At 43.5% G+C, this 13,435-nt stretch overlaps 1 pseudogene; it reads left to right on the top strand.

Annotated features, from left to right (window-relative positions):
* The window catches only part of LOC120838122, a 105,411-nt pseudogene extending 98,053 nt beyond the window's left edge, over nucleotides 1–7,358 (top strand).
* Nucleotides 7,359–13,435: the final 6,077 nt, after the last annotated feature.

Below are 13,435 nucleotides of genomic sequence, written 5' to 3'. Positions count from 1 at the left end.
AATCTGTATTGCGACCCCACCGCGTCGCGAAAATTAGAATCCACGAATTATTCCAAAACTGCGGCCTCTTAGACGCCTCGATTTCATGAGTTACTTGAGCGTGTTTCAGCTGGAAGATATAGACGAGCCATTATTATTTTCTTTATTTTTTTTTATAACTAAGTATTATTGAAAGTGACAAAAAAGTTGCCTACCTACAAATGTTTCCGCAAATTGGAGGTCGCTTTTCGGTTTGTTGAATTTGCTTTCAGAGACGGTGCGGAGAGTTTGCACCTCACGATTATATTTTTTACATTGCTGCTAATCTGTTTAAAGAATTTTTGTAACAATGCCCCGGCAGCCTTTCCTTTCCCATTGTAGATAAGACTGTTGCAGGTTCTCAATGCAAAGCAGCAGTGCGCGCCTCGGGACGGTTACACAGGCCAGGACGAGAGGACAACGCGTGGAGGGTCACGATAGAGGTGTAAAAACAAAGTGCCAAGCCAAGCCCTCTATATATAAAAAAGAAGCCTTCAACAAACAACAAATGTAAAAACAAGCATCCTACAGTCTAAGGCCGCGGTTTGTAAGTTTTGGAATCCCATCCAATCAGGCTTACAAACGGTTGAAAGGGTTAGGTAGAGCGAACACTAAATAATGAAGATTTATACAAAAAGGTAGACGAGGATTGGGAGAAGCAAGAGCAGTGTAGCAACAACAGTTGGAAGTAAGGCTTGCAGGGTGAGTCGTGTTAATGAGACCTGCTGTTTCTTTGCTTCTTCGCCTCGATGTTAAAAAGTAGCAAGACTTACTGTTAGTGGTACCAACATACGAGATAGAGGAGAAGGGCGTGAAAAACTCATAAAGAAAAGAGAATAATTTCATGAACAAAAAAGTCCCCACCCTTGAGACTGAAATATGTAAGCGAATATGCTAGCGGCGAAGACGCGTAAGGAGAACCTCGAACCTCCCCGCCTCGACGCGATGATGTGATCGGAGCCAACCAGCTCGACTTCGACCCCCCATGCCCCCGTGTGGGAATGAGAAATACGAAAGACCCCTAGAAACAGGAGAAACAGGAAGCGAACGAGACGAAGAGTCAGATTCAACTACGACAGGAACGAAAACAGACGCGAATGTAGCCCTCATTTATCAAATTATTTCTCAAATTCTTCATTAAATTGTTTTACAGTCTACAAAATCCTTCATTCCGTTCTATCCCAGCCTCTTTTTCCCGTCCCTCTTTTCCCTTTTTTGAGCAGGTTGGGAGACACTCTCTCCCCTGTCGCTTTGGCTGTGCTGTCGTTCCGTCCCCAGGGGGGAAAAACGCCGCCTCCGCAAAAAATCTTGCAAAAGTAATTGTAATTGTGCCTGAAATTTGGCAATTACTGACGCTAGAAAGTAATTAAATTACAATTACAATTCCTTTTAGCCAAAAGTAATTGTTGCAATTACAAATTACCAGGAAAAGTAATTAAATTACAGTAATTCAATTACTGTAATTGAATTACTACCCAAGTATGAAACTGCGTAGTGTCGATCATCGCTAAAGTACTGTAATGTAATGTCTTTAATCGGCTCTGGAGAAACGCGGCACCACGGAAAGGCAACAGCCTGTACCAACGTTACTAAAACTCTCAGTTGGGAAACTCCCATAGAGACAGTAGAAGCGTATGCACTTGGGCTAGTTGGTGATCCATGTATGTGAGGTTAAAAGCGCTGAAAACAACGGACAAGTAAAAGTAACGTACTTGTCCGTTGTTTTTAGCGCTTTTAACCTCACTCCCATAGAGACAGCTTTGAAAAAGTGGCCCCAATCTGTCTCCAAGCACCGAGCTAATGACGAACACAACGCCACCATTTCTCCCGCAGCGGCCACTCGAGCAACTGCACGTGACTTCTATTTTGGCTTTAAGAACAGATACAGCGGAAGAGGTTACAGGGGTGCCACCCCCGTCTCCCCAGTGGACGCGCCGCGTCGAACTACCGAAGTTAAAAAGCACCTAGGTCGGGACGAGCTACCTGAAAGCCCTGCTGAGGCATGGTTGTATAAAAACAATATTAATTTTGCCACAAAACCCTGCAAACTAAAGATTTTAAAAACATAACGCGCCCTTCTTTTTGTACTAAACTCCAATAAATTTCATACAAAAAGAGTCTTTTCCGTTTGCTTTAACGCAAAAACAGGCTTTCAAAAGCTCAAGGTGACCACAGTACAGACAAACGATAAAGAGTGGCACTGTTGTCGCATTTAGCTCGGTCTCGGTGGACGTCAGCGGCCCAGGTTTCGACGGCGAGTTTCGCAACTGAGTGTTTTAGTAACGTTGGCCTGTACCATGGAGGCCTGCGGTGCTGCGTCTATTGGACATGATAATGCGATGAGTATATATATTCAAAGATGATGACAAGATTAATTGTTGCTATTGCGAAGGATGTCAGTCCGATTTGAAGATGTCCACATTTCGTTAAAGTGGTCATGAAACGATTTTCCTACTTCTTCCTCCTTAGCTTTAATCCTCAACTCAAATGCGAATTGTATAATCACCTGGTCGTGACATTCCTTCGGCACCGGTGCGATGACTCTTAGCTTCCTTCGGCACCGTGCTTTTTATGCACACCATAGAACTTGTCATCCCTCAGTGACAATAAGTTCCGTCAGGGCACTCATTGGCCACGAACGCGAATCCAAATATTTGTCGATGAATTGATTGTTGACGAGCGCATACGTCCGAGTGACGCAGTTCTCATGTCCAGTGCGTGAGCTGGGCTCTGGTGACGTCAGTTTGGCGCCGGTGACGCGCTTTTGGAACCGCGGATGTATCATAGTGAAAAGGCGGAGAGCTTTCGAAGGCAAGAAGGTACAAAATAGTTCGCTATATTTGCAAATGTTCGTACCGAAAAGCTCACTTTTGACTTTCCAGCCTCTTTCTTTTGGCCAACTAAACGATATGCGATTAGTAAAGTCCCAATTTAAAATCATTCCTCCCAACCCAAAATTTGTTTTATGGCCCCTTTAAGGCGGGTCAGCAGCGAGACAAGGGGATCTGCAGCCTGCCGTTCGATCGGTGCACGGTTGCACAAAGGAGCCCCAGGAGCATGATGGTGCTGTCGCTCACTGGGGTCGAAGCATCAAGCTCCAAGTCAAAGCAGAAAGTTGCCGCCTCCGAGGTACCGGGGCCCAGGGCTTAGATTGAGGCACTGCCAACGCCCGGTGTGGCATCTTATGTGGCATCCTCCAAACGTCGTCGTCGTGCTGCTGCGAGACTGAACGCTTCTATTACACGCTTTACATGTCGTTTCCAATATTGTGACGTCGTGGTTTGCTGATTGGTCGACGCCTTGTCGTATATTTAGTTTGCGCTTTAACCGCGGGAGGAATATTCGGCGCTGGCGGCGGCCTTTGCTCCGGCTATTGGCCAAACTCTCTCAATAAACGACTCTGGACCGCAACAGATATATTTTAATACGATTATTATCTCTACTCGAATATTTTTTAAATATTGCATTAAAGTTTAGCCAACACCTCGTTGTTCGAGTTTAAGTATACACCCAATGAAGCCTGGAGCCTCTATTTGCCCGCAAAGCACTTGGGAAAGCTAATCGCTGCAACTTAAGGAGGAAGCTCGTTCAATGACGAGGCTCAGAACATCTGTGGACCTAAAAACATAGTCCGTGTTTTAGGTCCGCATGGTGAAAAGCATTTTTTTTTCTTACGATTTTTACGTTTACGCATATCATAAACTTCGTCATTTTTGCTGCTCATCCTGCTTAGACTACAGCGATTCGCAATCTCGAGTGCTTTGTGGAAAAATAGGGGCTCCAGATTTTTTAGACCGTTATAGATAGATGCTCTTGTCTATCATACTGTGAAACACTGGAGATGAGAGTCTCTGACGCTACTTCTTGCGTCCATTCGCCAGTTCTCCTGGGCCATAGCCTTTACTTCAGAAATCCTACCAAATCCAGGTTTTGAACCTAGTTTTTCGTCTTGAGATAATCTTGGCGCCTCTTTTCGTGTTCCCTCGTATTCGGGGTTTAATTTTTATTGTGACTATTCGCCAACTTATCTTTGCGATAACCCTTTATTTTCGGAACCTCTTCCAACACGTTCCTAAGTCGAGCGGACACTCTATTAAGCCTCTCCGAGTCGTCGTCCGATCGCCATAAACACAGAATCCCACTCGTTTCCCGAGCCTTCGCCGGGAGGCTTACATCGAAATGTCCAAAATTAAAAAAAAAATAAAGAATTGCAAGTTCTTTTTGGAAAACAAATACAAAATACACTATCTCCTATACATCTAGCTCTCAATGTTTTTTTTTTGTTTTTTTTTTTTTAAATAGCGTTTACCCAAGACGGCATCGGCGATCAGCATTATCGGCCCAGGAAATGATTCGGAACATGGGGGCATTCGCGAATCTGATCGTTTTTGAGATCCTAAAAAGCGCTTTGAGTCTCAGGAAGAGATAGACTCTGTATGCTCCCAAGTCACATGACAGGACGGGGTTAGCGTTAACAAACCCTTTTTTGTGTATAGTGATTCTTTGCGCGTTCTTGTGTATGAGTATGTGTGTGCGTGCGCGCGTGCGTGCGTGTGTTTATATGTGTGTGTGTGCGTGCGTGCGTGCCTGCGTGCGAGTGAGCGAGAGTGCGCCCGTGTGAGTTAGAGATCTACGGGAATGCACAAACATGTTAAAATATACTTAATCCCCTAGGAGATTCTGAGCAAGCGCGTTAAAGATGTGTGACATAATAGAAAAGCAGGTTAATAGATATGTTATAGAGATGTGAGCGTGTGAAGGGCACTCACGTTTTTATGTACGCATATTAATATTACAAAAATAAAATTTGACAGAGACACTTAAGACTGCCTACGCATGGGCGATTCCCACACGTATTATATTATAGCATTATAGCAAGTGACGCGCCGGAGGCAGCGCACTTATTTTATACACTCATGACGTGGCGACACCTCTTCCCCATTGGCCGCGCTGTCACGTGCCCAATGACGCACACGCTAGGCCACACCTAGTCAGCCAGAACCGTGGAGCCGCCGTGGCGTAGGGGAAGCATACTCGCCTCACACCCCGGGTTCGATTTTTACTCAGACTGAAATGTACGAATTTTTCTCTTCAAAGCCATTTATTTACTTTTCTTATAAGAACCTCCCTGAGAAATTTGCAGCGTCAATCCGAGCATTTTAGGCGTGTTTAGATTTGCGCGTAAGGGGGCATTAATGCTTTCACATTAATATACATATTTTCGCAGTTTAATACCTTAGGGAAGGTGTAAGGCTAAACAATGTTTTCTTACTTGCAATATAAACTGGAAAGTAAAACGTTGACGTTGGTACCCGAATAATAAAGAGCTAAAAAACTGTTTGTAATAAAATTGTGCCTGTTTCGTTGTACTCCGGTGTTTTACGATGAATTTATTTTAATACTACTGTTTTACTAATAATATATAAAAAAAGCGGTGAGGAAATGCACGCCAAGTAAAATCTTTTTTTACGGAAATGTTTAATTTGAAAAGATTAACATTATTGACCTAGATTAATTCATACTTTGTTTTATCATGTAAAAATGAATTCAATCATTTTTGCACTTATATTATAAATCAGCTCTTGTAAAGAGATATTAAAGGCAATAAAAAAACCAAAGTAAAATAATTGTGTGAAGAAAACGCGTCAGTATTTACAAAGTAACTGTGAATCCTATATTGACCATTCCCAGAGCAGCGCCAATGTATCAGTCACAGGTAGAGCAAAATACCCTGCTCTATTGGCAACAGCTAAGGCAACCCTAAAAAATTAAAAAACAAAAAAATAAAACTGATAATGTAGTGTTGTGGATGCGTTAGGGCGTCGAGTGAGTAAACTAAGAAACCATTCTCATTAAATTATCGAAACGGTACCTAAGAAAATTCAAGCCGCTTAGGGCCTACAAAAAAAAAAATTAAAATAGCTGGAACGAGACAATTATCTTTTTAAACGGATCGCGCCATTCCTAAGAACCCAAGTTCTCCTTCGTGTTGCTTCTCACGCACACATGATCTCACTAAAATGAGATATGCGATGTAGTTGCGTGGCTGTGGATCGCGCAAAAACAAAGCGACGAAGCATTTTGACGCCGGGAGCGTTTGATCTTAAACCAAAATGACAAGCCTTCCCCTTCTCCCTCCCCCACCCCTCCCCCCCCCCCCCCCCCCCCCCCAAAGGAAAAAAACAAAATAGCAAAGTGGAATTGTATATATCTCGTTGAATCCCCGAGGGTATTTCAGATTCCCCTGGGTGATTTCGGGCGAATATACCGAGGAAGCCAGCGAGAGATTCCGATGGGAGCAGTCGATATATATGCGCTTATATCAAAAATGGGGAGAAAAAGTGTTACTGACTCAGGGAGGGAGGTATAAGCGAGGAAAAAATCGCCAGTACTTGTAGGCGTCGAACGGCGAAAGCGAGTGAAGGGCGTTAGAGAAATCCCACGCAGCAACGATGTCCTCCGAATTTTCTGGAAGAACTAAAAAACAAAAAATTGACTGAAAAAAAAAAAAAAAGATTGCCCCCGTGCGTATGAAAAATGGCGCTTGATGGCAGAGATCTCTCTAAAGGAGAAGGCCGAAAAAAGGGTGAAAAAAAAAAGGGGGTAGTGAAGGAGGACCAAAAAGAGAACAAACACAGACAAACCGAGGGTATACGGTTGGGAAAGCCCGACCGAGCTGAGATGTTCGAAATAAATGAGGATAAAGAGGGAAGAGGAAGAATGAAAGGAGAGCGGGTAGGAGAAAAAAGAAAGGCACTCTGGGCTTTGCCGAAGAAATCAGGAAAAGAAACCGCCAAGAAAAAGTGTAAAACAGAAAATAAATAAAAGGGGGAAGGAGGAAAAGGAGTTAAGGAAGAGAGGGAGGAGAAAATGGAACGAGCACTCGGAGCCTCCGTAATGAAACCATACGTCAACTTCGACATCCAAAGAGCTTCTGCGACGTAGAGAGGAAAGAGAAAAGAAAGAAAAAGAGGTGTGGGAGCAAAGTTCGACCGGACACTGGCGAAAAGTCAACCAAGCTGAATCCCGCAGAATAGAAAGAATGTACCGCCGCCGAATTCTTCACGTCGTCGTTGTCATATCTGGAAGTCGGCGACTTCAAACTGAAGTGAAGCTAGATTCCAAAGGGCTGTCAGGACAGAAATAGTCAATGCGAGAAGTGGCACCTTCGAATATTTTAGATTTCACCACTTTGAACAGAACGTTCGGCGGTAAGCGTTTGTCTTTCATACGTGAAAACCCGCTTTCATATTCTCTCGAGACTTCCTTATTTCCGACAGGCGATGGCTGGTAAAGATGTTCGTTTCTGTGACGGGTTGTCGCTAAGTGGAGTGCATTGAAGGTCTCGTCCAGTTAGTGCCTTTCGTTCAAATTTAAGCCAGCAAGCGGGTCAACTAAAACACAAGCTGAGAGGATTGACACCTTTTCAGACACGGTTACCGTGGGCGCTTACTCGCATTTTGCTGGCCCATGTTAGAACCGAATAGCGAAATTTACAATGGAGGTGTACAGCGAAGGTCTTCCCATCCTAAGATTTCTTGAAGCAAGCTTTAAAGTCGTCTGAATTGTAATAGGGCGGAGTTGCATTTCGGATACTTGGTCAGATTGACTGCATCAAGCAATGAACAGGTTAAGTGAAATGATACATCGCTCGAGACATACAGCTAAACGTCGTCGAGTGATTCGGCAACTAGCACTCTACCATGATACGAGGGATCAAGTCAAGTGAAGATTCGAGTAACTGTTATAAAAGCTTGTCCAATAGAAAGCATAGGCCGCCGCGCGCTTCCTCCGCGCGCGCAGTGGAAAAACACTTACCCCCCCTTCACACTGGAAGCGGATCCGCGTTCGCGAAGCGGTTGCGAAAGCGGTTGTATAAAGATCCAGTGCAATTACACGCGCATTTGATGTCATCGTGTGCGCGTGAAATTGTTCTGAATCCTTATACAACCGCGTTCGCAACCGCTTTGCGAACGCGGATCCGCTTCCAGTGTGAATGAGCCCTAAAAGTTGCTGGGGACCTGTTTGTGCCTTTGTCACTTTCGCGCCCGAACTTATTTTTTATCCGTCTTCAAATCTCTACTCTGTCGTCGTGGTGGTTTCACAGATCCATTATTTTTTAATGTTTCGTTGGTTTCTGACATTAATTCAAGCTTTTGATGCATAACTGTATCAGCAGGAAAGCATTCAAAATTCCGAAATTCAAAATGCCGAATTGTCGCAACGCCTAAGTTTAAAACACCAAAAAATTTGAAAAGCCAAAAAGTCAAAAAGTCGAATATTCAAATAGCCAAAAAATCAAAACACGGGAACATCCAAATGCCGAAACATCCTAATTCTGGTATTACGCTGGTATCACCTAGCTATACAAGGAGATTTATTTTATTGCCAATGGAATCAAAGTTAGGGGTGAGGTGATAGGAGAAAACAGCGCAAGAAAGACACAAGGACAAGCAGACGAAAGACACACACAGTGCTGTTTTTCGTCTAATTGTTCTTGTGTCTTTTTTGCGCTGTTTTCTTCTGTTATCACAATGCACCGACTAGTGTAACTTGAAACTCTATTACGGGAGAGGTTACGCCCGCCGACGTGCACAAGCTTTCGTCCATTTTTTTTTCTAATAACCATAAAAAGTTATCCCCGGATATAACTTCCCTTCGCATGGGTCAAGCTTTAAAAAAGGGAAACATATCTTTCTGGATATCTTGTCGCATAGCAGAGCGATTCCTTGTTTATTGCATTGCAGACGAATACGTTGTGTGCAATTCCTCCAGGATAGCTTAAAACATCGACATTGTCCCGGTCGCCCAGAGCAGCTGCCAAACAATTTTCGCGCACATTTTGCTTCTTGCTTTGGGAACGGCTGGATTATCCTCTGGTTGCTCCCTCAACGTCGTATTCGACTGTAGCTTGCTCCCTTTTCATGGTGGTGATGAGCCGGAAGACGCTTACGTGGTGTCCGCCAACCAATATCTCCCATCGTCGGTGTCACGCCTCACCGGATTTGTTGCCCCTTGGAAACCCGGTCTCATCGAGGGCAAGCACATTCAGAGGGATGGCGGGAATATCGGTGGACTTCGTATGATCACGCTGAATTTACATCTGGCGACACGACCAACACGGCGGCGTATTTCCCAAGCAGGTTGTTGTCCCCCCATTATCGCAGCAGATTAGATGCTTCTTGCGGCAAGAGTGGTTACAAAAATGCATAGGCATCTCGTACCTCTTCGGTGGGCAAGAACGAACGGGCTGCAAGCTGCCTCACTTTGATGGCGAAGTCATCTACATAACATTTGTAGAGCGCTGCCAGTCCTATGCGCTGCATTTCCTTCCATACTGATTGGCACCATTGGAACAGACAACCATGTACATCCGACGACGGGAGCAACGACCGAATAGCGTTGATTGCTGCCGATTCGAAGTCTGTACTCATGGTTTCGGATTTAGTGGAAGTCCAAGATCTGCGGCGAAGTTCAGAACTTCTTCGAAAAGCGCCTCGTATGCCTTTTGAGTTCGTTGAGTCACCAGACAGTAAACAAAAGTGAACACATGGCCATGAAGATAACTGTGAATTGTGTGTAGCTGTTTGAATAACGGCGATCCTGTCCTAAATATTCCGTTCATGAGGCACATCCGAGCGTCGTTCAGTTTCCTCAAGTTTTCGTCCTTGAAAAAAATTAAAAGTTGAGCTCCATCTACGCTGGTACACTCGCACCGCAGAACCTCCCGGCCACCTAAAGTTGTTCTGAACTCGCCATCGGTGATGACCGCCTGCACAGTAGACGGCTCCTGTGGCTTTCTTCTTCTCACAATATGGCGCAAGATTTCATTGCTTGGAACGTGTTGCCTTTATGACGCTACTACATCTGCTGGGACCTGCTGCACAATCTTCAGGAGTGTCTCACCCGAGGACGCCACCAGGGCTTTGATCCATTCTTGAGTACGAAGAACTATAACCCTGCAGATGTCCGGAGCATTACTTGCGTGGGTCACTGTCTTCGAAATTATCTTGTAAATAAATACTTTCTGCAGGAATGTCGGTAATAAGGCTAGCGTTGCATTCGCCTCGCATCTCGCACCTCCAATAGTGTCTAGAACCAAGTTTCGCTTTTTTCTTCTGGCCAATAGGAGTTGTCCCGTCCGACTTATATGCCTAGCTTTACGACGGTGGGAAATATACAAAATTTTACATAAGTTTAATCTACGTTGATATTAGTGCCATTGTTGAACGAGCTACAAATACTCATGTCAATGGAAAGTGATATTGCGGAAGACAAACAAAGTGGTAGTGATAAACCGCGTTACTTCTTTTTTACCTTTTGTGGTTTTCGGAGTTATGACTTTGCGCCAGTTTGATTTTTTTTTTAAATATATTTTAACTTTTTGTCATTTCAATTTTATGGCATTCTGACGTTCGGCCTTTTCATAAATCGGCCTTTTGATTTTCGGCGCTTTGATGGGGACCCGTATCAGCAGGTCTGGAAGGATACCTTAATTCCCTATCAATCATCAAGTGAAAACCCAAAAATCACTCCGTCATCCCTTTGAAAATCTCGAGATTTTTTCTTCCTTTTATCGTATATTCACGAGGCGTGTTTGTAATTGTTTTGCAATCATCTGTGGATAATCAATCTCATTTCGTTGGTGAAAAACGGGACAATACTGACAGCATTTTGCTATCTTTTTTTTTGTTCGAAAGTAGATATCGTGTACTGTCCAGGAAGGAACATTTTTAGTTACCAAGCCACCATCATCAAACCTGAGTTGCCTCTTTTAGACTGAGCAATTTTTTTTTGTACAAGTTAAATACATTTATGCAGGAAGCATTTCGTGTGGCGTCCCAATGTCAAGTGATGTCACAATTTGCCCGCTATATTTAGCGTATAAATCTCTAAATTTTAGTTGAAAGCGTTTCTGGTGAAATCACAGTGTCACGTGTTACCACGGGTCGTCAACTGACGCCATGGCCTACGCGAAACACACACATGATCCACTACGAAACCTAAAAAAAAAGCGAGCGCTTTGTAAGATTGCAACGAGCTTAAAGCTAGACTACTAGCGGTCATCGTCTCTAAGCTCCGTCCCTGCTTTCATTCCTCTAGAGATTCTCCCACGCAGCCGGCAGAGAAATGTATTTTTTGCTGGTGAGACGAAACAGGTCGTAGAAAAATTAGCCAATGATTATCTATTAAAACTCTCAAAATGGTTAGAAACAAATCGCTTAGCTTTAAATACCAGTAAAACAAAATATGTTATTTTTAAGCCGATAAACAAACGCGATCACAGTACTATCAACATAACATTTGAAGGTACGTTGCTCGAGCAAGCTACAGAGCAAAAATTTTTGGGGGTGTGGTTTACTGAGGACCTCTCTTGGTCAACCCATGTTAAAATGCTCAAGGCTGAACTGTCCCGAGTTACTGGAAGCATATACAAAGTGCACAGTTTACTACCGACTTGGCTTAAACAAACATTATACTACTCTCTATTTTACTCAAAAATGAGCTATGGCATCTTGGTGTGGGGAACTACGACAGAAACTAATTACAACAAACTAATTATCTTGCAGAAAAAAATCTTGCGTATGTATGAAAATTATAAAGGAGACAGAAGAAATTTAAGCACGCAACCACTATTTAATAAATATAATATGCTAAAAGCAGATCAAGTATTTTATTTCAAATTATTACAATTCATACACAGAAATAAGCTCCACACTACGCCAACATACAATCTGAGCACGTACAATATTCGAGACCCAATAAGGAAGATGCCGGCAATAAGAACTAACTATGGCCGACAAAGGCTGAATTTCCAGATAAATAAAACTTTGAATAGAAAAGATATGTCTCTGGATTTCCACCAACCCTTTAATAGCTTTAAATGTTCTTGTAGAAGGATGCTCGTGACAAGTGAAATTGCTTTTTCATCTTTGTTAGTGCCGTAAACTTCATGAGTGTTATAAATGTCTTTAATTTTTGTGCATATTTCCATTCCTTGTTTCTTGATGTTTAAGTATGAGAGAAAAACCTTTTATTGATTTTTTATTAATACCACTGTGCTGTGGCAAATTTTAATGTGATGTATTGTATACTTGTATTTTTTTGCAGTCTACAACGGAAGCATGTCTTTGTTCCTGGTCATTTTCAATGATCCGTGTCTTTTTATTATTTTTTTTATTTTTCATGGTATAAGAAATGCTAATTTTGTTATATATTTTTATAATGTTGCACAAATGCTTCTCTCTATTTTTATATCGGTTTTGGCAAATGGCGCATTTTGTTTTGTTTTTCTGATGCATTTTCCACCGTGTTTTTTTGTATTGCACTGCTGAACTGTACGGGGGGGGGCAGAGGCTCTGTCAGGCACCAGGCCTTTATCTCTGCCCCCCACGCGGATTTTTCCGCAAAACAAATAAAGGAAAAAAAAAAAAAAAGAAAACCAAAACAAAAAACGGAGAATTTGACCTAGACTAATTGTCCTGGTCGGCCACTCCGCACGACTGTCCGAACTGAGCAGGTACAAAAAGAGAGAGGAGGCAACAGAGCTGACCGGTGGAACCACGAGTGGGACACCGTTTCGATTGAAGCAGCCTCGAAGGAGCGGGACACCTCTCTCCGGTCCTCGGACGATGCTGACCCAAGGGCCGCGTGAGGACGCGGGGGGACGGGCCTAGGCGGAGAAGGGGGGCGGCAAGACCGGGTCCCCTCCATCAATCCTTCTTGCTCTGCGGACCCCCGTCATGGGGGCCGCCACATCGATCTGGCCGGGGATCCGCTGCTCCGATTACAAGTCGCTGCTTCTCGACCACACGGCTGCCGACCCAAATATCGATAAGCTGCGGGGCCGGGCCTCTCGGAATTTCGACTGTTTCCTCCATTGGACGGAGGGCCCCTCTCTTTGAAGGAGCACTTTTATAATGTCAAAAGGCCCAGAGGATCGGACGAGGGCCCGGATTTCGTGCTCGAAACTGCCCTGGAAGATGTGACGCTTGGGCCATTGAGGGTAGCTGAGGGCTGCGAGTTCCACGAGAAGGGCGCGATGTCCGCGTTGTTATCTTGGGATATTTTGAACTGAACGTAGGTACTGCTTTTGACAGTAGAATTTAAATCCCTGTAGTGATAGAGCTATACTTGAAAATAACTTTTTTATGTCATCTTTCGGTTTTACCATGCCATGATCAGGAGAAATTTTCTCAGAACAAAGGTCTTGTAAAGTTACTGCTAACCGGCGAATGCAGAGCTCTATATAAGGCGGCATATTGCCCTAATATGTATGTAGTTCGTTGCAGTAAGTTATGGCGGGGTAAGGATTGATACTTTAGCAGGCAATGTTGTATATTTTATTAATGTATACTTTCTTACTAGACGGCAAATGAAACGGTACAATTATTTTTTTTATATCAGTTTCCTAAAA

Source organism: Ixodes scapularis, unplaced genomic scaffold (genome assembly GCF_016920785.2).
Source record: "Ixodes scapularis isolate PalLabHiFi unplaced genomic scaffold, ASM1692078v2 PGA_scaffold0__279_contigs__length_252992795, whole genome shotgun sequence".
NCBI lineage: Eukaryota > Metazoa > Arthropoda > Arachnida > Ixodida > Ixodidae > Ixodes > Ixodes scapularis.
This window is presented reverse-complemented; position numbering and strand designations above follow the sequence as displayed.